Here is a 25,895-nt window from a genome sequence, read left to right on the forward strand (position 1 = left end):
GGAGAAAGCATTTTTTAGCTGTTAAGGCTTTTGCAAATATTTTTTTAGTACTCACGCAGAGGCAGCACTTGGTAAATTGTAAACGGATTGAAGGATTAGCCCACGATGGGTCAGAATATCACCAGCACTGCTGGAAGAAGTCTGCTGGCTATGTGTAAAAATGGATCACGCTCTGAGAATTATTTGCTATGAGCGAGTCACATGCCATTTCTTTGACATCAGTGAACAATGGAAGGAAATGCAGAAAAGAGGAGCCACCCACAGAGAAATGGCTTGTCTGGTTTGGTCATGTGTAAGTTCTCAAAGAGGTGTCAAGTAATTCAAATAAACATACTGTTCCATTTTGTCTCAGACATGTTTGAAGGTGAGGGACCACATTCTGGTCTCACCTATGTCCTAGATGTCAATAACATTCCGTGATGACAGCAGGGCTGGGGATGTTCTAGAGCCACTCAAGAATGGCTGGCAGATAGCTTGTGGACAATTTTATCTTAGGAGTTGTAGCGGGTAGCAGTGGTAAAACGTTTGTCTGCAGTTTTAATCATAAGGAAAATACAAATGTTTTAAAGTTGCCATTAGCAGGGCTGTTCTAGACTTCAGTGCTACATCTCCTTTTAAAAGTGTGTGCAATCTGTTTCTAAAATTTAGATATTTTCTTTTTCTTCATTTGAATGTAACAATTCAGAATGGCTAGGTCAGTAGCACCCCATTCTCTGAGATTTGAGGGCTAGATCCTGTAAGTTGTTGTGTCAGGGGGGTCAGAACCATCAGCAACAGTTACAGGACAATGTGTGTGAGACATGGACAATGTAAAGAAGCGGTGATGAATTTAAAGGCCAATGTCTGGATCCTAGCAGCAGCAGCAGCTCAAGAACATGGCAAGATAGTGGGGAAAAAAGGGTATTTCTGAGTGTGTCTAAATGGCATGTCTTGAATTTGTGAAAATAAAGTCCAAAATATAGGATTGCCAAGCTGGAAAAATTCCATTCTATGAGATATTAGGTGTAAATCCTGAAACCTGGAAAGTGAAGCACAAAATCAGAGTCTCGAGCCGAAGACTGAGACTTTGCCTCAATAAGGCTGAATACAGTTTTATATCTCTTCCATGAACATTTTAACCCCCTGGAAAAAATGTCCCCTTAATTTTTTTTGTCAGGTTAGCGACAGCTACAAACAACAGCAAAAATGTTTGGAGCATCACTTATTATTTGTTTATATATTCCCTTTATTTCTTATCTTTTTCCCAACAAAGGGACCCAGAGCAGCTTATAACATTTTTTCCCCAAAGTGTCCCTTCTAATTGAAGGCAATGCTTGTTGCCTCCGAATTGGCTTCGTGGTGCCATTATATTGCTAAATCAAATAGGTTATGTGGTTTCTTGGTGCTCTCATGTTTGAGATATGATCCCTGATTTATTGGAATAATGGCACTAACAAAAAAAAATGGTGTCAGTGGCACCAATGGCAACTGCCAAGAGGAATAGTAGGCTCTTATAAACAAAAGATGGCAAAAGTAACTATTTTAAGAAGTGTTCAAAGAATATTTTCCGGTATCAATGTTCCTCATTCCCTCTCACTCCCACAAGTTTGCTGTTAAACTTTTAGTACTAGATATAAAGCAATGCATCCAGATTTATTATGGGGTCTGATGATTTATGGGGTATATTATCATTTTGCGTGGCAAGATAAATGGAGGGGCCCCAAACTGATGTTAGAGAAGAACATCCCCAACCTCACTATAAGCCCCATTAATGTACAAGAAATATTATTTACAAGAAAAACCAAATTACATACCCACAAATATTACAAATCTGAATGATTCTCCAATTTCACTATTCAATGTTTGAACACAGAATTTAGAATTTAAATCTCTAATGCGAATTTTTACCTCAAGTTTGAATGTTTTAGACTTGTTAACATCTCTTGACTATTTGGTTGGTGTCTAAAGAACTGCATAACTGGTTCTACACATACATCCCCAAGGAATTTTGTTCCTTAAATTTTGGTAAAACAGCATCCATACTTTTGAGCAAAATGGTTTTGAAACACAAAGTGATTTTTAAAAACCAGTTTGTGGGATAGTATGGGGCCTTGCGGTTAAATGAATAACAAATTCTATTGTTAATCTATAGGGATGTCTAAAACAGCTCTTCCTAACATGGCCTTTGCTTTTAGCTTGTGTAGAATATGAAATCCTTTAAGATGCTAGCTACCAAATAATGCCAAATACTAATTTTCTTTGTGTGTGGATGTAATCGGCATATAGGACAGCGCAGTGGTAGGTTACAAGTCCCCTCCTGAATTTGTTGTTGTTTAGTTGTGTCTGACTCTTTGTGACCCCATGGACCAGAGCACGCCAGGCCCTCCTGTCTTCCCCTGCCTCCTAGAGTTTGGTCAGATTCATGTTGGTAGCTTCGGTGACTCTGTCCAACCATCTCATCCTCTGTCGTCCCCTTCTCCTCCTGTCCTCACACTTTCCCAAAATCAGGGTCTTTTCCAGGGAGTCTTCTCTTCTCATGAGGTGGACTGTCTGGTAAATGGTTCTGTGCTGACCTTCAACAAGACTAACCCAACACATTTTGTTGCCCAAGGCAAAGCATAAAGTAGAACCCCAACCATCTGTGTCCTGAAGCATCTTACCCTGGTGAAGGGACTAAATGGCCACTACCTCAGCAACATGTATAGCTGTGTCAGTCAGATCAGGTAGACTCTAAAGCAGGCTTGTCCAACCTGCGGCCCAAGGGCCGCATGCGGCCCAGGTCAGCTCGTAATGCGGCCCAGTGCAATTTTTTATTTTTAAAGAAATTCCAAAGTTTCAAGTTACACTGCCAGCGCACTGTGGCCAGGGCATGTCGCAACAGTAGAGGGGCAGAGAGGGAAGGAAGGAAGGAGTGGGAGGGGAGGGGACAGGGGGGCTGTGTGACTGCATTGTGCCATCCCCATCAATAGGTGGACCTCCCGGCCCCATAAAGCCGCTGGAGTCAAAGCTGGCAGCCTCTGCTGTCTGAGATTGCAGCTGCCGGTAAGCGCACTTGGAGCGGGGCTGCGGATGATGGCTAAGGCTGCCCCCCCATGTGGCCCAAACCAAATGTATGTGTGGCCCAAACCAAATTTTCATCTTCTAATGTGGCCCCGGGAAGGTGAAAGGTTGGACACCCCTGCTCTAAAGCAAAGACATGCAAAAAGTAAACTGAGATCTACTCATACAGTATAACCATTTACTGGTGCCCGCCAAATACTTCCATCAGGCGCTAATATCTTAGGCAATAGTGAAGGATGATGGGGACCATAATTCCAAAACATGAAAGGTACCAGTTTGGGAAAAGCTATATGAGCAAATCTTTATGTGATTTGTTTATCAATATCAATAACAAAATGTTTTTACTACCTAAACTAGGCTTCTGAAATGAAGAATGCATGGGATAAACCAGTGGTTCTTAACCTTTGTTACTCGGATGCTTTTGAACTGCGACTCCCAGAAACCCCAGTCAGGACAGCTGGTGGTGAAGGCTTCTGGGAGTTGCAGTCCAAAACTCCTAAGTAACCCAAGGTTAAGAACCAGTGGGATAAACAATGACCATGTGGGGACTACAACAGGAAAGAACAGTGTGCCAGCTCTAGTAATAAAACAATTCCTCAGCATAGGGACGTGGTGGCAGGGTCAGAAACCTGTGCTGCAGGGTCAGAAGACCAAGAAGTCATAAGATCGAATCCATGCGACGGAGTGAGCGCCCGTCGCTTGTCCCAGCTCCCGCCAACCTAGCGGTTCGAAAGCATGCAAATGCAAGAGATAAATAGGGACCACTTCGGTGGGAAGTGTCTAAGTCGCATAGGACATGTGACCACGGAAGATTGTCTTCGGACAAAACGCTGGCTCTATGGCTTGGAAACGGGGATGAGCACCGCCCCCTAGAGTCAGACACAACTGGACAAAAATCGTCAAGGGGAACCTTTACCTTTACCTTTTATAAGCAAAACTTGGAATGTTATGTTTTACAAGACCTTGTCATGTTACTCACTGCTTTGGAGGTTTCAGGCTGCTGTTATTGTTGCTGTATGCACAAGTATTTTACTCCCTTGTGCATGTGTCATTTATATGGCATTTAGTAAAAAGAAATGCGCTGTTCCTTGCCAGAAGAATACCAGGAGGTGCTCTAGGGTTCCTGCTAGTGTCCAATTCTGATATTACACTTTGATAATAAGTAACAAAAAATGTGCCCCCCCAAAAGGCTAAACAACTCATTGCTTGCCACATAGAAAAATGGCATTTAGATTGAAAAAAATCTTAATGTTCTCAAAATGCTTTAAAATGTTCTTTTAACTTCAAACTACTCTTTGTTATACTTCCAAATAACTTTATAACAATTCATTGCATTACTTTTGAAATCCATCTTATTTAAGTTATATATCATATCTTCATTGCAAGACGTGCCTATTGACAACAAATGGTTACCTATAACTAGTTACATCCAAGCTGTGCTTATAAGGAAGTGTGTGTCTCTTTTATGTGGCTGTACTTGGTGGATCTGAAAGTCCCAGCTAAAAGCAGAGTGGGATCAATGCCATCGTGCTGTCTGATTGCCCCCACTCTACAAAGAACATGGAGAAGTGATGCGAGAGACCATTTCAATTCTCCAGCTCCCTCACTTGTCTCTGTTTTTATTTCTGTGCATTTGTACCTCTCCTTCAGAGTCCTTTCCTGTAACAAAACAGCTATGGTCTGCCACACTCAGGTGCGTTAAGTAAGCCTTGGAAGCACTCGTATGAGTGCAGCTGGCCAGCCACGGTTTCACTTCAGTCATCTCTGCATGGATGGGCCGAGTCAGTGTGTAACCTTTAAAGCATCTATGTGTCTTTTGTGTGCCTCTTTGGGACACTTGAGGGACACTTGAGGATAAAGTGAACGCCATGATTCTGAAGTGGTGATGAAGCCCTTTGAGTTCCAGCTTTGTCAGCTGAGAGTTTAGCATAGTGGATGATGGTGCACTCAAGTCTGGCCTTCCCTTTTACCTGCTTGTTCCTGGTTTATCTTGTCTACCCTCTTTGCTTTGCTGAGGCATGGAGAACAAACCCATTCTATGTGCTGGAGATTTAGAAACAACTGCTTACAGAGGCCTGTTGCCTTGCGGTGTTTTCAAGAGGTATTTTTTAACTTGGAAATGCTTTCATACTTTCATTTTACAATTCCAGGACAATGTACAAAAATGTGATTTTAAAATCCAGCTCATGTCTACCAGCTAAACAAATCAATTTAAAATTCCTGGGCAAACAAATAGGTTTACATTTATGCCAAATAAAACTGCCTAGTCTAACAGCTGCCACCACATTCTTGCTTTTTTAATGCTCCATCTGCTAGGCTGTTTTTCTAGAATTTGCACTCTGGGGAGCTGGTAGCAAAGAGGATCAGGGATCCTATGCTTTTAACTGTCATGTGGAAGATGGAGGCTCGGTAGAAGATGAAATGTAAGAAAGTATTGCTTTTATACTACAGGTAAAAGTGAAGAAGCCCCGGCTTTGTTTTACTCATATATCTCTTGACTATTCAGCTGAAACACAGCTAATGCCACATGGCAGCCACTGAAGAACTGATCCTGCACTCATTGCCAGCTGAGTTGGACAGCCATATCAGGCAAAAGAGAGAAAATATTTATTTTATTAATTTATACCTGTTACCTATGACTGTGCAGGTTGGGTATATTAATGACTAAATTTAGACATAACATCTTTTTGCGTGGCTACTCCTAGAATCCTCACCCAGCATGATTGACAGGGGGATCTGGGAACTGTAGTCCAAAATATAATGTTCCTAAGATTTGTTTAGGGGTTTGGAGTAGAAGCTCTACGTATTTCTGGGATTCCTCTGTGAATTGAGAAGTGGTATTGGAAAATGATGCACCTCTGATTTTTAACTCCAGAAATCTCTGATTTCTGTTTCTCTGTCTCAGCCTGGAGCTGCCAGCCTCAAAACTGAGCATTTGACTGATATTTGATTGTGAGTGCGGGTTTGATTACTACAGCATGGGAAGGAGAAATCTTTCAGTGATGCTAACGTTCATGTCTAAAATTCTTTGGCCCTCCACATACATTAGACTTCAACCCTTATGATCTATCACTACTTTTGTCCATGTTGGGCAAGGCTGATGGGAGTCAAATTCCAAAAGGCCTTGAACATGACAACCCAACTAAAAGCTGTCAGGGGCTCAAGGGATTTTTCTCCTACAATTGGCTTCTGCTACCCCCCTCTCTGTACTTTTCAACAGCTATCTTCGAGATTTTACTGCTAGTAAAGTCCTGTTTCAAGTCTCAACGGCCCTGGATACCTGAAGGACTGCCTCCTTCCATATGAGCCTACCCGGCAGTTAAGATCTACCCAGGGGGCCCTCTTGAAAGAGCCATCCCTCAAGGAGGTAAGAGGGATGGCTTGTAGACAAAGGGCCTTTTCGGCAGCTGCCCCCAGACTATGGAACATCCTCTTGAGGGAGATTTGTCTGGCGCTGACACTGATGACATTTCGGCGCCAGGTCCAAACCTTCCTGTTCCAGAAGGCTTTTAACTGAAATAATATTAGCTGTGGGTCCAATGGCAATTTTATATATATTTTAATTGTATTTTAATTGTTACATATCTTTATTGTATTTTAAATGCTGTAAGCCGCCCAGAGACCTTTGGGTAGTGTGGCCGGCATATAAATTAAATAAATAAATAAATAAATAAATAAATAAATAAATAAATAAATAAATTTCTGAGAGTGGAAATGCCCTTGATTCTATGGCCAGTATTTTGTTTGAGGTCATTCTGTGTGTGATTTCTGTTGAGCAAAGAGGAATCTAGAGACTTCTCAAGCGAGTGTAAAGCAACAGGGGTTTGCAACAGGGCATTCTCTGGTTTATGTAACTGAAATCCAGAGTACAACAGGGCAAACGTGGAGTGCTGCAAGCATGAAGCCCTTATGATCCATGAATATAAATTCTGTGCGTTCCCTTTCCACATATATGTTTTATTTGTAAGAATTAAATAATTTAACAAAAAGCTTGGACCTGTGGATCTATGGGCCTATGGAATGAAGATCAAACCACATATGAAGTTAAATGCATTTTTGTAGGATATTGTTTTAAAATGCAGCTAATATCGCCAGCTGGGAGTCAATTATCAGTATCAAATACATTAAGCATTGAAGGGGAAACTGAATGCTTCCGTTCTGTGCTTTAGTCCAGAAGAAAACTCTTCCCCTCCCATGAGATGAAATCCCCACTTGGTGCCTAACTCACTAGGCAAGGGAACTCTTGAAAGGCAAAACAACTTTCCGATGCTGCCCATACATGTCTCTGTTGGTGACTCTCCCCCCCCCCCTTTCCCTTCATTCTCTTTTAGTTATTTTCACTTGGATTTGTCTAAACAAGTATGGAGGGAAATGCATGTTGCTTATTTCCTGGGGGAAACAATGGCTTTCTCACATACCACCCTTGGGTGATGAGCCATGCTTGTTGCTGCAGGATTCTTCAACAGCCATGTTGATTGTTTGGACCTCAGGAAGTTGCATTTTGCTCAGGTGCTAATTCAAACCATTGACTTGGTTCCTTATTTCTCACAGCTGGGTTCCCATCTGAGCACTTTGAAACATAGAAAGCAATCTATGAGCAGAAGATGGAGAGCATAACGGTAGGGTTACCATTAAAGCTAAGTGTTGTTGTTGTTTAGTCATTTAGTTGTGTCCGACTCTTTGTGACCCCATGGTCTGAGTGTACCTGAAGCCAAATTGTTGAGGTTCAAAACCAGATATGGGCTATATTCCATCATGGCATCTTTTGTTGGTGTAATGTTAAGGCAGCCAAGGGCGAAAAAAGATGGGAGTCCGCAATCTTTAAGGAGTGGGCAACATCTAGACCTCCAGATATCACTGGACCACAGCTTCCATCACCCTGGCCAATATAGTCCATGGTAAGGGATGATAAGAGTTGTAGTCGGACAAGATCTGGATGAGCACAGATCACACACACCTCCTTTAAGAGTTGGGTAGAAAAAGAATTTCAGCAGAGATGGGCATGTTTCTTTTCTACACGACTACTAAAAGTGACAGGAGTCTTGTCTTCTGTGTGACCATCATGTACAAATTATACAAGTTCTTAGTTATATGTCACACTGGATCAGATAAAATAAGGTGGAGTTATTAAAAGCCCTATGTATTCTACATCCTCTGTTGAACATTTCTTGAGCGGGAGTGTGGATTTTCTTATTTTCTGTCTTACTAAATGTTGTGGCAGCAAGATAGCAATAGGTGGGCAGAAACACGAAAACAACACCTGATATCTGGAACAAGCAAGGCCTGTTAAATAAACAACACTTCCTGGGATTTGCAAGCAGTATTTGCCTACTGCATTGGATGGCTGGCCCAGGACATTTTGATCATTGGGGATGGGGGTGGGGGAGCCAAATGGCATCTTTCCACACTATACAATATGCATGTAAGTAATGGACCGCTTACTCTCCTCCATAGGTGTCTAGAATCAACTGCCTACCCTGAAGTGATCTGCTTGGCATTGCCTAATTTTGGCTATGGCCATACTGCAAGAGGAGAAGGGGATGACCGAGGATGAGATGGTTGGACAGTGTCATCGAAGCAACCAACATGAATTTGACACAACTCCGGGAGGCGGTGGAAGATAGGAGGGCCTGGCGTGCTCTGGTCCATGGGGTCACGAAGAGTCGGACACGACTAAACGACTGAACACACACACACATACTGCCTTGTGAGGAAAAATATGTAAGATCTGGACTCTGTACAGTAAGTTCAGAGCCCATAAAGTCAATAGTGCTGTTCTAAATATTCACAATCAATTGGTATATACATGGGAGGTGAACATAATCCTGGTCCCACCCATTTCCTATTCTTCTTTTTCTCTTTATTTTCACAGCTTGATTTACATTTTCTTCAGTGCCTTAATTTTCTTCTTTAAATCAGCTTTGAGTTCCTTGCTATGTGATTCTAACCATGTCATCATATAGGCACTCAGATCTAGCTACAGATACGGCTTCATGACATTGCAAAGCCAATTCAGAATGATGCATGGATCTTTTAGTTTCCAGTTAGGTTTGACGCACCATCCCTTGGTCCGTGAGTTATGCAGAGTATATGAATTTTGATGAACAAAAGGCCCTATGCATGTGTTCTTTCTCTGTTTCATCATTGCAGATAGAAGGGTGCACTTTAGCTCCCCTTTGTTTTCATTGTCATCACTCTCCTACACATGATGCAGTCTGAAAAGGAAGATCTATTGGATCTCCGACATGAGTCAGGACTCTGAAAGACCAGAATCCATTCCTGACTCATGTGGAGAATCCTTGCACATAATGGAGGTTCTTCACTTCTCGTCTAGTCATTTAGTCGTGTCCGACTCTTCGTGACCCCATGGACCAGAGCACGCCAGGCCCTCCTATCTTCCACTGCCACCTGGAGTTGAATCAAATTCATCTTGGTAGCTTCGATGACACTATCCAACCATTTCATCCTCTGTCGTCCCCTTCTCCTCTTGCCTTCACACTTTCCCATCATCAAGATCTTTTCCAAGTAGTCTTCCCTTCTCATGAGATGGACAAAGTACTGGAGTCTCAGCTTCAGGATCTGTCCTTCCAGTGAGCACTCTTCACTTCTAACTCACCAGTTTTCACACACAGGAGGGCGATGACACGAGAAACAGAAGAGACAAGGCTAGGCTGCTCACCTCTATCTATAGTGATTTGGAATTGAGAAAAAATGGTAAGTAGGGTTTAGGTCTCAGAAGTGCACTTAAAATAAGAAGTGAGCCATCAATTGTCCAGCTTCCACTCAGCAGCCAATGATCAGGGCTTATGGGAGTTGTAATCCAACTATAACTGGGCCACCATTGGTTGCTTATGTGTGTCCTTACATGAACTGTTGAATTTCTTACAATGGCTGTCCTAAACTTCATACCATTTGGAAAAAGCTGCATATAAGAAAGTGTTGTTTCTCACCTCTCTCAGTAGTAGGCTTTGAAGGTAAAGTATTCACCTAAAAGATATAGTCAGCACTTTGCTAGAAGCAAGAACTCCTTAACTTCTGAAAGACATTTGATTAACATAGTCTTTCTCACTACTTGTAGCTTGCAAAGTTCTTTGCTTTGTTTGGTAAGACTTTTCTTTGCAAGTCTGAGTGCTTAGACTTGAAAGTTGGAGGAAACTGCCTTAATGGAATGTCAGTGTCGTTTTGTTTTAAAAGATGTGGCATCTATGGTTTCTGGTTTGCCTCTTAAAAGCGAAAGCATTGAAGGCTTCTGGTTCTTTGAACAGCAAGGTACACGGTTATATTATGCTTGCTGCTAGAAATGAGATAGAAGATACTTTAGATATTAGCTTGAAAGTATGTTGCTGACCTGGTGGATTTGTCCACTGGTGTATATCTTGCCCTTCATGGTCGCTCTGCCTGTCTTTCTGCTAATTGTATCACTGCAAAAAACAAAACAAAACACAACAAAAAAACCCTGCACATGATAGAGTGAGAGGCCAAGAGAAATGTCATTCACTGAAGTGGGGTTGCCACATCTAAGTTGATGGAAAGAACTAGAAATATCCACTTAACCACTAAAATGTTCAGGGTGTTTGGGAGCTAAAATGTTCCTACTCCCTGCACAAACATGGTGGCTCTTCAGTGAAGGAAGCTGTAAGTACCACCCAAGAGTCTTGCCAAGGCAATGCTTTCCTCAAAGTGTATTCATGAAAAACCCTCAAGTCAGATCCGAGCTTGCTGGTTCTGAACTTGCCCATGACATGCCTGATGTGTGATGCATGGCAAGGAAAACCACATGTTCCATTCATTCTTAAATCTCCCTTCCATAAGAAGAAAACGAATCTTGTCAGGCACGGAAACTCAGCAGTGAAATCTACCCCATTGTATCCCCCGAGAGTCAGAAAAGTTCATTTATTGTTGAGGAGATAAAAGGTATAGGGAGCATGCAGGAAATGTATTGACAATGCATAGCAAACACCAGCCCAGTTCATCAGAAAAGAAGAGCTGTAATGCCTTCTATTCTCCTCGGACAAAAAGAGCCATGGAGAACGGCTGGAACTCTCAGGTTTCTGCAGCCAAACTCTCTGTAGCCTGGGTGTTCCTTTCCACAAAGGGCTTCAGTGAGTAATCCTCCTATATGAGGCTGATGGTGGAGTCACAGCCAAAGAAGCACCCTCCATCATTCGGAATAAGCTGGATCAGTTTCAAGGCCTTTCCTAATCCCTTTCAAGACTACACAGTCTCTCGTCCCTGCCCGTAGCCAGGGGCATGAGAACAAGGCGGGGTTCTGCTAGCCGCCCACAGGCCCTCCTTGCTTTGGCTCATGGAGAAATCCTGGGGCCACTTGGAGGGCAAGCAAAGTTCAATCCACAGCAGTTAAGACTAGTTTTTTGGTATCAACAGTGACAGTTCCAAGAAGTGAGTCTACTGATAGTGGTGGCTTTAATCTAGCTGTGACGCCCTGCTGCCATCACTTAGGAGAGATCTTACAATGTAGTCTTATGCTGATTCGCATAAGTATTAGAGGCCTCCCATCAAAAATCTAAATGATTCTTTCCATTCAATTAATCACTACAGCCTTCCCCAGTTCCTGGACATGTTAAACTGTCCTTTGCTATATCCCTTTTCAGTTTTCCTTCAGACCCACTTGCAGTATTTTGTTTCTTTTTCCTTTATTCTCTTCTCTGAGGCCAACATTCCAGGCTTCTTGATCTTTTAGCTGCCTTTTTCCTCTCTAGGGTGACAGCAGCCAATGAGAGTTAGTAACATTTTGGGCTGGAACAATTCAATGAATGGCAATCAGTGATCTTTAGGATTAGTGAAATAAACCTGTGGGTGTCAATAAAAGGCCTTTCTGATTTGTGAGACCTTTGGTGACCCAAAGGCAATGGAGATCATTATTCTGTAGTGTGGACTTCCTCAATAACACAAAAACTCTTAGTAAGACGTTGTGTAGTATACTGGATTTTATAAGACGCTGTATCATATAAGAATTCTGTAAGGTGCATCCATCCTGGATGTTGTACCTACATTGCAGTCAGGACCTAGATGACATGATAGATAGAGGTAACTTTGAGCTGTGGAGTTACCATGCACAACTTGTACAGTTGAGACCAAATTATGCATTAGTTCAAATGTGTCTGAATCCCTGTAGCCCTTTTCACCAAAACTCAGAGAGCAAATTATTCCAGGGCAGGGCACTAAACCTTTCCTGAAGAATGAACAAAGTTCACAATGTGTTTGAATATTACAATATGACCAAATTGTACAGAACATCACACTCTGGCTAGTTGCTCCTTGCAAAGTCAAGTGTGCGACACTCAGACAAAATCTTGAGAGTGATATAAGATTTATAACACTCTTTAGTAGATTGAGTCTATGGGGGCTGGTCACAGTTGACATTTATCAGATAATCAGATCACCTTATCAATCATATAAAATTTCAGTTAGATATCAAAGTCTAAATGTTTTCATAGTTTAAATGCTCCATCTATCTTCAGAGGACGAGAATACAGTAATCAATTCATACTGAAGTTAGTAATTCTGAAAACATTTTTGTCTCATCCATTCTACTCTTCCCAGGGAGAAAAATGATTCCAGGAAACTTCACCTTGCCTAACTTTATAAAGTTTGTTTATCTAATTACTTCTATGTTCCATATGTATAAAAAGAAAATCAAAACTACTGAAATTGTATAGCCTAGAATTTATAGCCACTATTACTCCAGTTGCAGGGAAAATCAACCATGAAATATGGAGGTGAAATTTTTTTTAACGAAATTTCATTCTTGCAGCTAAAGAAAACCACAGTTACAGATTGGAATCAAGGCCTGCCACACTCCCCGTCTCTCATCTGTTTTTGTATCCTTAGGTTTATTGTTAAGCTTTACTCTTCTGTTCAGTTTAGGTTTTTGGATTAAGTGGGTTTATTTATAGTTTGTTCAATATTGTATTGCTTGATAAATTATTATCCATTTATCTATCAATAGAATGATTATACTGTCTTGAATTGCTGTACAGTCATGCCCCGCTTAACGATTACCCCGCATTATGATGAATCCGCTTCACAACGATGTTTTTGCGATCGCAATTGCAATCGCAAAACAATAGTCTAAATTGGGTTTTTTCGCTTTGCGAAGATTGGTTCCCTGCTTTGGAAACCGATTCTTCGCATTACGACGATCAAAACAGCTGATTGTCGGGTTTTCAAAATGGCCACCAGGTGCTCAAAATGGCTCCCTGCTGTGCTTACGGACAGATTCCTCACTATACAGGCACCGAAAATGGCCGCCGTATGGAGGATCTTCGCTGGACAGTGAGTTTTTAGCCCATTGGAACGCATTAACCGGGGTTTAATGCGTTTCAATGGGTTTTTTAATTTTGCTTTACAACGTTTTTGCTCTACAGCGATTTTGCTGGAACGAATTAATGTCGTTCCACTGTACTTACTGTTCTTTGATATGCTGTGATCTGTTTCAGGCATTGCTAGTGGAAAAGTGGAATCAGAATAAATAGAAAAATGGCAAAGAATGGCTAACTTTGCATTACAAGTCAGAATGGATTTTTTTAAACAATAGCAACAACAGAAACAGAGAAAAATTACTCCAAACTTTGAAAATGAAAAGCATATTGAAAATAGAAAAGAAGGATGAATACATACATCATGTAAACCGAAACAAAAGAAGAAACAACAATTTGAAGCTAAATTAAACAGCTGGAAAACAAACCATTGCATGGGCAACAGCTGAGAAATATTGATGGAAAGCATGATCATAATTCAACATGGGCATGGCTAAAAATTGAGACCATCAAGAAAGAACCCCAGGACTTGAACTTTGCTGCACAAGAATAAACACTCCAAACTAATGTCACGAAAGCTGAAATTCAAAGAATTAGTGCAAACAGTGAATGCCAAGAAAAATATGAGACTGAGTCACACCTCATCTGTGAATGTCCAAAGATTGTGCAGACAAAATACAAAGCTAGTCTCGACAGAGTAGCAAAATTAATACTCTGGTCATTACGTAAAAAAATATAATTTGGCAGCATCCAAGAATCTGTGGGAACATCAGGTAGAGAAGGTGTCAGAAAATGATCAAGTCAAGATCTTATTGACTTTTAGATTCAAACAGACATAACAGTAAGAGAATGGAGAAAGGTGTCTGGATAATTTACATTGCAACTCCAGGGGATGCCAGAGTTGAAGATAAAGAATTGGAAAAAATTAACAAAATACAGAGACTTGGCAACAGAAATAGCTTGCTTGTAGATGAAACACATTTCAGTGATCCCCATAGTCAACAGGCATTGGGAACAATAGCACAAAATTTTATAAAATATTATATTCAGCTGCAGATCTCTGAAATACCACCATTAGAGCTGCAAAAAACAACAATATTAGGAACAGCAGACAAAGTACACGGATATTTAACTGATACGCAGGTTTTTGGTAAAAATTATTATTATTTATTATTTATTTTGGTAAAAACATGTGACTGTTATATAATAGATACAGGCAATATTTTTGACTGTGTTTCATATTTTTGAATACTTTTATAATAATAATAATGTTCTTTTCCAGACTGGAAGTGTTCAACAAAACTGTGGTAGATGAGCTGCTGCTTTCTTTCTGTATTTATGAAAAAACCTCTGAGCCCTACAGGTCTAGACCTATCAAGACCTACATAACCTCAACAAAACGGATGGCTGTGTAGCTTGGTGAGTTGGATACCCAGCAATAGAGTCTGGGTTAGAAGTTCATTTCCTCACAGTACCTCCTTGGAGAAGAATCAGTCTGTGTGACCTTGGGCAAGCTGCACAGTCCCAGGGCACCCCCAAAAGAAGGGACTGGTAAATTGTTTCTAAGTACTCTCTACCTGGAAAACTGGAAGGGGTCACTATAAGTTGGGACTGACTTGATGGCCCATTATTATTTTTGTTGTTATTTGCTATATCACCTTACCTCTTGTTTGTGGACTAAACGTTCTTTTGTCTGACAGTGGCACGCAACTGTTGTGATTTCTGACTTTCAATACTCAGTAAGTTGTTGTGAACAACTTTAAATAGTCCTTACAAATGCAAGTTAAGAGAAATTACAAATACAATTGGAAGATAAAATAAAAAATTACAAGAAGAACATAAGAAATCAGGATCTAATAAAATATTGAAAGAAATGACAAAAGCTCAAGCAGAATTAGAAGCATTGGACATAAATAAAACTCAAATTGCAATGAACTATTTAAATAGGAATTACTACAAATATGGAAATAAAAACTCCAAATTATTATCTAATGCCATAAAAAGGAAAGCTATTTAAAAATTGTTAAAATAAGAACTAAAGACGATAAATAGTAACATCACAACAGTAAATTCTAACAGCTTTTAGGGAATATTATAGAGAGCTATATGAGACAGAAATAGGACCAGAAACAGATATTCATGAATTTGTGAATTCTCTACCAAGTAATCCAATTAGAGAAGAACATAAGAACCAACTTAACTCACCAATAACACTTAAAGAGATAAAAATCACTATAAAAAAACTTAAGAAGGGTCAGTCACCAGGTTGTGATGCTTTCACAGCAGACTTCTATAAAATATGGAAGGACAAACTGTCTGAACATTTATTAGAAGTATATAACTCAATAATGAATGGGAAAAAGTTCCAGACTCCTGGAAAGAAGTGAGAATAATAGCCATCCCAAAACAAGCTAAAGACACTACATTTCCATCTGAATATAGGCCAGTAACTTTACAGAATCAAGATCAAAAAAATATTTTCATCTGTTATGGCACAAAGAGTAAATAACTTCATTACAAATTATATTCATGGAGACGAATACAGATTTATGCCAGGGAGACAAATGTCAGCTGTGATTCATAAGATATTAAATATTATACACATTGCATCAGGAAAAAAAACACCCAGAAGGTAGCAATACTCTCATTAGATGCCCTCAAAGCTTTTGACCACGTGGAATGGCGGTATATGTTCAAATTATTAGAAAAAATGAATATGGGTGGAACATTTATCAGTGTTCTAAAAAAGCTATATGAAGGGGCAAGGACTTCAATATTAATAAATGGAATTGAATCTGAAAAATTTGAATTATATAGAGGAACAAGACAAGAAGACCCATTGTCTCCATTAATATTTGCACTGGCCATAGAATGACTCGCGGCACTTATTAGGAAAAAAGATTAATATTAGGGGAATAATGGTTGGAAATAAACAGCATAAAATTAATTTATATGCTGATGATATACTTTTATTCATAGGATTTTAATGGAAAGTATAGAAACATTGAAACAAATATTGGAAGAATTCAAATGTTTTACAGGATTAAAAATTCATTATGATAAATCAGAATTGCTATGCATAAATACTCCTATCCCAGAATAAAAAGAAATCAAGAAAAGAACAGGTTTAGACCTATGTTATTCAAGTTTCAAATATTTGGGGATTTGGATAACAAAAAATATAAGGCTACTAGTCTATAGCAGTGGATCTTAACCTTTTCGAAAGAAACGCCCCCTTGAGCCATTGAGTAAGTTATCATCACCCCCCTCCCTGAGGTGATATCTTACCTACCTACCTACCTACCTACCTACCTACCTACCTACCTACCTACCTACCTACCTACCTACCTACCTACCTACCTACCTTGTCTCCCTCCCCACCCGGGTGCGAGGCAGCGCTTCACGGAGTGAGGATGAGGACCCAAGAGACCCTTTCCTTCCACCCGATCCACACTCAGTGCTCCTATAAAGGAGAAAGGCGAGATGTGGCAGGTAGAAAGAGCTGGATCATCTGGCGGCAGCAGCAGCACCAGATCTAATGCCAGCACTGCAGCTGCAGTCGCCTTCACAGGTTTGGCTCGCTCCAGTGCCCCCCTACCGCCCCCTTCTGTTCTTTTGACCCCACACCGCCCCTTTTCGTTCTACCGCCCCCCTGAAAAATGAAATCGCCCCCTGGGGGGCATTATTGCCCACGTTAAGAACCACTGGTCTATAGGAACTATACAAAAAGTAGTTCTATAAAGGAAAAAAATAAAAAATTGGAAAAGATTAAATCTAAAACTATTGGGAAGAAGCAAACAGTAAAAGCTTATATCCTACCAAAACTTCTATTTCTATTTCAGAATATCCTTCTACAATTGGAAACAAAAAGATAAAATAATGGCAAAACATATTGGAAAAAATTATTGCAGGGAGATTTATAAATACAGTTAAGTATATGGGACAAGTAGAAATGGAGGGCTAGTAATACCATATTTACTAAAAGATTATGAAGCTTTACAAATGGCCCAAGTAATCAAACTTATACAAGATTGCGAGACTCCTGAATGGGCAAGAATGGAGAGAGAAGAACAAGGAAGGTTATTGGATGTATATTTATATAAAAAAGAACCTTGAGCAATGAGAAACAAATACGGGATCCTTTTACTAAAGAATTACTCTGGATGTGGAGGAAATATATAATAATCTTTGCTCTCCCATATCTCCATTGTGTCCTATATTAGAACATCCTAAATTTAAATTTCAAGATAAATACACACAATTTAAACGATGGAAAAAGAGGGGAATACAATGGTGCCTTGCAAGACGAATGCCTCACGGGACAAAAAACCCACAAGACAAATGGTTTTGGTGATTGGGTTGATGACTCGCAAGACGAATGTTCTTATGGCTGTTTTTAGCAAGATGAATGTTTTCAGGGTTTTTTTGTTTTGGTTCCGATCTCAACCGTTAATACCCAGGATGCATTGTGCATTGTGCCGGGAGGTTTAATGTGGTCTGTGTTGTGGGCGCATCCTGTGTTTGGAGAAATTGAAGGTTTTCAGAACTTTTGGCCAGCAAAAGGTAGAGTGTGCATTTGTTCTCCTGTGTTGGTGTGTGTGTGTGTGTGTTATGCCAATTTAAATTTTTTTTGTAAGTTGCACAGGAAAGGTAGGGGGCTTAGCTTGTGCTGGGGGGGATGAGAATACCAATCTATATGGGAATCCTAGAAAAGACAAGAGGGAGAAAATACCCTCAGGTTATTTATCTGCCCCCACTTCAGAATAATGGCTTGAAAGAACCTGCAAGTTCTTCTCTTCCAGACAGCTTTAAAACTCACAGTGCAGTCTGAACTGGGATTGGGGTGGACGTCTGAAGCAAGAGAATTCACTGCTTTCAAAACCTCACCAGTTTTATCCATCCAGGCTGACTTCCCTACATTATATTTCTTTTGTTTTGCTTTAAGCATGGCAATAGGATTCTTAAAACATAATGGGAGTTTTCCCATCCATACTCAAGACGGCTGCAGGCAAAGCGCTTGATATGTGGACATCCTTGGGAAGCAAGGGGCTTCAGATGCATGGTGGCAGTGCTCCCGGAAGACCACTGTCCACAGAAATAGCCCTGGCTGCTGGGCTACAGCTGCAGAGCTTTCTGGAGGACTAACAAAAATGTAAAGGGGAAAGGGACTACAATGGTGCCTCGCTTAACGGGCGTCCTGTTTAATGACGAAATTGCATACCGATGAACTTTTGAGATGTTTTAAATGCGGAAAATCGCTGTTTTGCTTACCGATCATCGCAAAGCGATGATTTTTTTAACAGCTGATCAGCGGTTCCAAAATGGCCGCCGGGTAAAAAAAATGGCCACCCGCTGTTTTCTGAGATGGATTTCTCATTTACTGTGCAGCGAAAATGGCTGCCGTATGGAGGATTTTCGCTTAAAGGTGAGTCTGAAGCCCATAGGAATGTATTGAAGGGGTTTCAATGTATTCCTATGAGCTTTTAAATATTGCATAGCGATGAAATCGCTTTGCAGCGATTTTTGCTGCACCGATTATCGTCACTATGCAAGGCACCACTGTATTTTATTAGCAGAATGTCTTCTCTCGAACTCCCCTTGACTTTTCAAGTCAATTTCATTTACATCCCAACCCACATTTCCTCCAGCCCCACTCAACCATTTGAAGTTCGCTGTAATGAAAAAACATAATCCATGGTAATTTTAGAAGTTCAATTCTATTCCCTAAAATTTTCCAAGCAAGCTGGCTGTAGAGCATACAAGGGCTGACTGCTTTTTGGCAGAGTCTTGTTGTTTTTGTAGCATTTCCACGATCCATCGTCTACCAGTACATTGTAAATGTACAAAGTGAGAGTACCTTCACATCTTTCAATTAATCAGCAGACCACAAAGCTTCAAAACTGGTCCAACGGAATCACTTTTAGGCCCTGTTTATTACCCAGTTGGCTGATGTATTCTTCAAACTGAAATCACATTCCAGGGATTAAAAAATAAAACCAGTTTGATCAAATACTTGTAACAAAAGGCAGCGTTCCGAACCACTGCACTTATTCGGAGTCAGTCAGACTTCACTAAGTACACAAAAATGTGTATCCTACATTTCAACAGCTGAAGCTAGCAGGCTGCAGAAAAATGTAGGTGCAGTCATTTCCCTCTAATTAAATCGTTTCGAGCTCTCCCTCAGAAAGTCTCTGAGACAAGCCTATTTCTAATCTCTCTTAAACCAGTCGGTACATGAATTTATCATGAACTATGGATTTGGTAAGTTGCCATTTTCACACTTTTCCCTGTAGGTGTGTAATAATTTAAACCTGCTTATGAATCCAGGAGCTATAGTTCATTATATGATCCCATCATTTAAAGGCCTTCCCTTGAAGATGGGTCTTACTTTAAAACACAAACACACACACGTGCACGTAAACAAACACCCACCCACACAAGACCCTTGCAGTTCAAGGTAACATATGAATTATTTTGTGTTATTCTTTAATCCTTTTCTTATATATATAATAATAATGAGTGTGTGTCTCTGTGTGTGTATATATATAAAATTATAATATTCTGGGCCAAACCTATCTGTTCCAGAGGTCTTTCCTGTCTTTAAATTATTTATAATATCCTTTATTTCTTTCTTGGTAATTAACTGTTCCATTTTATTTTTATCGTCATCTGACAATTTTTTATTAAAATTATTTTTATAGAATCTTCAATTTTCATTATAGAAGGATTTTTACTAATATATTAAGTTTTATAAAATATTTGAAATGCTTCCAATGCTTCCAACTTTTAATTACATCTTTTTCCATTCAGATCTTGAATTACTCCTATATTACCGTTATTCTTTTTTATAGAAGATGCTTTAGCTAGTAACTTGGAGTTCCTATTACTTAATTAAAAAAAATTCTTTTAAAATAAATTAAATTTCTTTGCACCTTTTCCAGATGAATAGCTTCCAATTCCTTTCTTTTTGCTTGTAATTCTATTAGGGCTTTCTTATCCCTAGTTCTTTTTTCTGATTCCCTTATATTATCTTCTAAATCATGTATTCTCTCCCCTTGCTGTTTTTTAAGTATATAAAATGCTTTACATGCATACCCTCTTTCCATAGACTTCATAGTGTCCCAGATTATCTTAGGTTGCCCTCCTCCCTTCTCATTTATTTCCCATGTCTCTTCTAAGTTTTTTTTGAAAAGTTTCAGTCAGGTATGGATACCGAAAAATATTCATATCAATTTTCCACCTTACAGCCTCCTTATAATCACATTTAACCATCAATTCTATATTCACTCTAGCATGATCCAATATTTGAATGATTTCAATAGCTGTGTCATTTTCCCTTGGCAATAAGTCTTTAGAGACAAATATATAATCTATTCTGTGAGTAGTAGGATAACTTTATTTCTTCACTCTTTAATTCTCTCCAAACATCTTTCAAATCTGTTTTATTAATTAATCTATTTAATATTGTACATTTAATTTCTCCCAATTTGCAATTTTGATTTATCCTTCTTCATATCCATTACCATATTAAAATCTCCTGCTACTATCACTTAACCTTTCCTCAGTTTATCCACCCTTCTTAATATATTTTCAAAAAATTCTTCCTGTCTCTCATTGGGTGCATAAACATTCACAAATGTAAAGTCTTCTCTTTTTATTTTATCTTGCAATATCAAATATCTCCCTTCAATATCCTTTTCCATTTTTTTCAATTTTCAATTCACTTTTTTATATTAATATTGCTACTCCCCGAGATTTTGAAGTCCCCAATGATTGTTCATAAATTTGAATCCATATGCCTTTCACTTCATTAAAACCCTACTTTTTTATGAGTTTCTTGCAAAAATACAATATCTGTATTACTTTTATTCAAAACATTTTGTATCTTACCTCTTCTTATATTAGAACCCAGGCCTTTCACGTTCCATGTTAACAACTTCAAGTGTTTAACCATTCTCAAGTTTTTTAAAAAATTAATACTAGTCCTATTTTATGATTACCAATAAAAAAAATACAAAAAACACCCTTGAACTCCTACTGAATTCACCTACCACCCCCTTCCCCACTATTATTTTTCTTTCCTCCATCTTCTTGCAGATTCTAGTCTCTCCACCCAACCATGGGAGGGGGGAATGTGTCTGTTCCTACCGGTTGCGACTCTCTCCCTGTCTCACTCTATTATATTATATGAACCCTTTTTTTACCATAAGCATATTCACGCTACTTTCATTCATATTTCTAATAAACAACACTATTATGCAAAATTTATTCTAAACTTTTAAATAGTTGAATATAATTTTCTTCGTACCAAATATATAGGTATGTATATTATATATTTCTCCCCAGAATTCTCCCTTTTTTAGTGATAATCTTATTTAATCCTCTACTACCGGTGTCCCCTCTTTATAATACTTTTATATCATTTTCTTCCCGAGTTTTCCCCATTTTTATATTTCTCCTATCAATTTATGATCAACCATCCCTGGTTACCCTCTTATATGTCATCTTCCAATATTACTATAGCATTGCCACCTTTTTCTGGATTCACCCCTTATTATTTTATCCCATTATATTTTACAAAGCAATTATCAGATCATCCCCTTTTAAAATCGAATAAAATTTTACAATAAGACTGTTAACTCTTATTCTCTTGCTTTTCCTCTTCCTTTGCATTTCCTCTGTTGTTTTGGTTTCACTCCTTGTTCTTCCTTGTTTTCGTCACCTTCAATCGAATCTCGCTCCATCTCTTCATCCTAATCCGACTCCTGGTTTTGCCCTACGCCAACCACAATCTTCACTTGCTCTTCCCACTTCTTTTGTTATAATTCCAGAGTCCTTTAGGAAATCCAGAGCCATTGGAACTGATGTAACTTTATGGAATTTTCCATTATAATGCACCTTTAAAAACATTGGATAGCCCCAACTATATTTGACACACTTTTTTTGAAGGATGAAAGTAATAGCCTTCATAATCTCATGGCAAAAATAATTAAACACCTGAATCGGAATCCCCTCAAATTTCAAATTCTCTGGGTTCTCTCTCAAATTTTTCATCAGTTCCTCTTTTTTTTTTCTGAGACAAAAATCTAATCAGAATATGATGGGGCTGTAGGAGGCGGAGCTTGACTGCAGTGAAGCCAGCAGCACCTGGTGAACAGCTCCGGGGAAAACTGGAACCGTCCGGCCTGCCCGTCCCTCCAAGAAGGGGGCGACGGAAGGGGATGTCAGGAGAGGCACCTCCAAGCAGATGAGCCCAGAAGGGTAGAAGATTTGGCAGCAACCGGGTCTTTCTTCCCTCTGAAAATTCATCTACGTGCAGACCGGAGATGGGAGGCCATATCTTATGGCAGAAAGCTGTGGGAAAACTCCACCCCCAACTTCCCGAGGAAGGAGAACAGAAACAACAGCAAAGTAAGCCTCTGATTTATGAATAACCTCAACAATATTTTGAAGAAAATAAAGTGAAAAATATTTGACCAAAAGGAGAGAGGGGAAGCGGCAAGTTAGCATACCAGCTTGTCTTTTTTTTTTCTTTCCTAAAATGAACTCTGATAAATAGCAAGCTGGCCAAGGTCACTCAGATACATTGCAAGAAAAACTTTGTGTTTCTGGAAAAAATCCCAGGAGAAATACTATTCAAGAGGGACTGAATTCTTGTCAGAGCTGTGCAATCTGGACTTCCCTTACTAACTGAGTGGACTTTGAAAATAAAACCACATCTTTGGAGCAGGAGGCACAGGCTTTCGGGAATAAAAAATAAGCAAGGAATTATCAGCGTGGCGACACAGATGAAAGAGGGGGAGAAGGCAACCGAACGGGACTTTGAAAACAGAAGTGTTTTTGGTTTTGGAAGAAAGAATAAAGCCATGGGAAACGACAGTAAACTATTAATTTAGCAGCGACAGGAGCTCAGCAGAACAGGCGGAGGACCGAAGAAAATTAGATCTAGAGTTATTACAGGACTACGATGGCTCTTTTTTCTTTTTAGAAGAGACTGATTTCCTGTTTGACGTTTACTGTGGACCCTCTCTTGGCTGGACTGTGTAGATTCTGAGTATATTGTGATAATTTCTGGGCAAGGAGGGGGAGGACATACTTAGTGGGAATGTTGTCAGACAAAGAATGGATGGTTACCATGCGAATGGCAATAATAGGATTTCAGCAGATATTTCAGAAACTTGGACAGATAGAAGATCTGATGAAGGGGAAACCACTAGAGGCTAAACAGCAATTGAATGAAATTGAAACTCCAGAACAGTTTTTATTGAGAGAGATGTCAGGTAACATGGTTGGTAACATAGAGGGGATTAGCAGTTGCCACGTGGGATACTCAGCTACAATAGTCAGAAAAGGCAATGTTAAAAATCAGACTATTGTTTTGGATTTAACTTTATCTCCCCAAGATTGGAAGAAAATAGAGGCACAGAAATGGGAAAAATGTACTGAGAAAATATGGGAAGTGCCAGAAATGGATAGCTTTCCAGATAGGCTGATAGGTCCATGGCAGAAAGAAAATCAAAGAGGGGATGTGTTCTATAATTGGCCTCGATTTTATGATAGAGTTGGAATAACTTAGACTTAAATTAAAACATGAATATAAGTGGATATATGGAGGATAATCAAATAGAATTTTTCTGTACTGGAAAATGAGTGGATCAGAGGCATACATACTTAATATGAATAGAATGGATGATTATATACTCTGTGTTCTCCTATCCTCAAACCTTCTTTTCCATCCCTTGTATTCCCTTTTACCTTCTGTATTCCCTATCCCATTCCTAGTAGTTTGAAAATAAAAATAATCAAAATGGAGAATATGATGGGGCTGTCCTCTACGTCTTGAACCAACATAGTCCAGTCTATTTTTGGTGCTGTCTTTTTCAAACAGGCTAAGGTTAATTCAGGTAGTTCCTTCTCTTTGGAGCCCAAATCTGGAATTCCTTTCAGTCTGATGTTATTGCGATGATTATAATCCTGTGACAAGATCATCTGCTGCTGTAAATCCATAATAGCTACTTCATTGTCCATTAGTCCGGCAGAATTTTGTTTAACTTGAGTTTGCAGACTTTCAAAATGTTTGTTCATCTTTTTGAAATGAGAGCCAATTTTTTGATGTAACTTTTTATAGTTCTCTAGATTAGTCTTAACATCCTTTCCAACATCTTGTAATTCTTTCCCCATTCCTTGTAAATCTTGACCCATGTTATCCACTCTTTGGCATATATTTTGACATTTTTTTTCATTTCCACAATATTATCATTCACCTTTGAGATCGCTTCCAACATTAACCATCTCAGATTTATCGCCCTTTTGAGCCATTTCTGCTTTCTCTTCTACTTCTACTTTTGATAATCTTGCAAGGTGGGAATCTGAGGGTTTAGATCTTGATTGTGCATAATAATCTCTTTTCCATACAAATTTACTCTTTTTCTGTTCAGATCTGCCCTGCCTCATCAATTTAAAATGTAATTTCCTCTGACTTTTTTGAGCAGTTATTTTAACTATTACCAGTAGATCAGGGGTCTCAAACATGCAGCCCGGGGGCCATTTGCAGCCTGCCAGATGATAATTTATGGCTCCCACCTTGCCTGCCCTCCCAAAGCACCCACGGGTCCTCTGCTGTCAAGAGTAAAAAAAGCCTCACCTCGCTCGCCGGCTCTCTCCCAAGACAGCGCCTCTTGCACCCTCCATCCGGAACTGCAGCCTGCCAGCCAGCCCACCTGTCTGCCGGCTGGTAGGCTGCAGTTCTGGATGGAGGGTGCGAGAGCCGCTGTCTTGGGGGAGATTCAGTGAGCAAGGCGTGCTGCCAGCCCTTTTCCCTGAGCGCCCGAGCCAAGCCGCCAACAGCAGCTGCCGCCACCTCTTTCAGGGAAGCGGCTCTCTGGCTCTCTTTCTCTCTTGGCAGCCCCAGCATCAGCTTGCCTAGAAGCTGCCTCAGCACCCAGAGGTGCTTCCTCCTCCTCATCCTCTTCATCCTGCTTCAGCCACCTCAGCTCTGGAGGCTGCCTGGGCTTGCCGCGCAAAGTTTGCTCGTCTGTCATGGTTGGGATAGCTGTTGCTGCTGAGTGTGCTTTTTGAGGGGGGCCCTCAGAGGAAGGTTGCCAGACCTCTCTCTCTCTCTCTCTCTCTCTCTCTCTCTCTGTGTGTGTGTGTGTGTGTGTGTGTGTGTGTGTGTGTGTGCGCGTGCGCGCGCGCGGTCACGTGCATGTGCAAGCACCTGTGGGGGGGCACTCCGTTCTGTTTAATTTCGCGGGTACCGATGGGGGCTTTTCTCCTTTGGCAAGGCAATTCTGTGAGGGTATTTTAAAAAAATTATGTTGTGCCCTCCCCCCGGCTAGGCGGTCGCTGGTGTTCTCTCCCTTCTTCGCTTCTTCGTCCTGCTGCTGCTGCTGGTGGTGGTAGAGAAGAAGGAGCCGGAGGAGCTTGTGGCTGGTGACGAGGGCTTGCGCACCCCTCCTCCTCCTCCTCGGATCCCCAGCCAGGCTAAGGAAACTCCTGGGTGGCTTCCTCAGGCTCTTGTTCTGCTTGGCAGAAAATCTGATGCAGCCCAGCCTCACCCAGACTCTGCCTCCAGCA

At 40.1% G+C, this 25,895-nt stretch overlaps 1 long non-coding RNA gene across 1 annotated transcript; it reads right to left on the reverse strand.

Annotated features, from left to right (window-relative positions):
* Positions 1-4,655: 4,655 nt before the first annotated feature.
* LOC144586494 (uncharacterized) lies at positions 4,656-24,617 on the reverse strand. The gene is made up of 2 exons (XR_013541350.1): positions 16,668-24,617; positions 4,656-16,607 (listed from the first exon to the last, which is right to left on the reverse strand). It is a non-coding gene; the product is annotated as an uncharacterized LOC144586494 (long non-coding RNA).
* Positions 24,618-25,895: the final 1,278 nt, after the last annotated feature.

This window comes from Pogona vitticeps, chromosome 2 (genome assembly GCF_051106095.1).
Source record: "Pogona vitticeps strain Pit_001003342236 chromosome 2, PviZW2.1, whole genome shotgun sequence".
Lineage (NCBI taxonomy): Eukaryota > Metazoa > Chordata > Lepidosauria > Squamata > Agamidae > Pogona > Pogona vitticeps.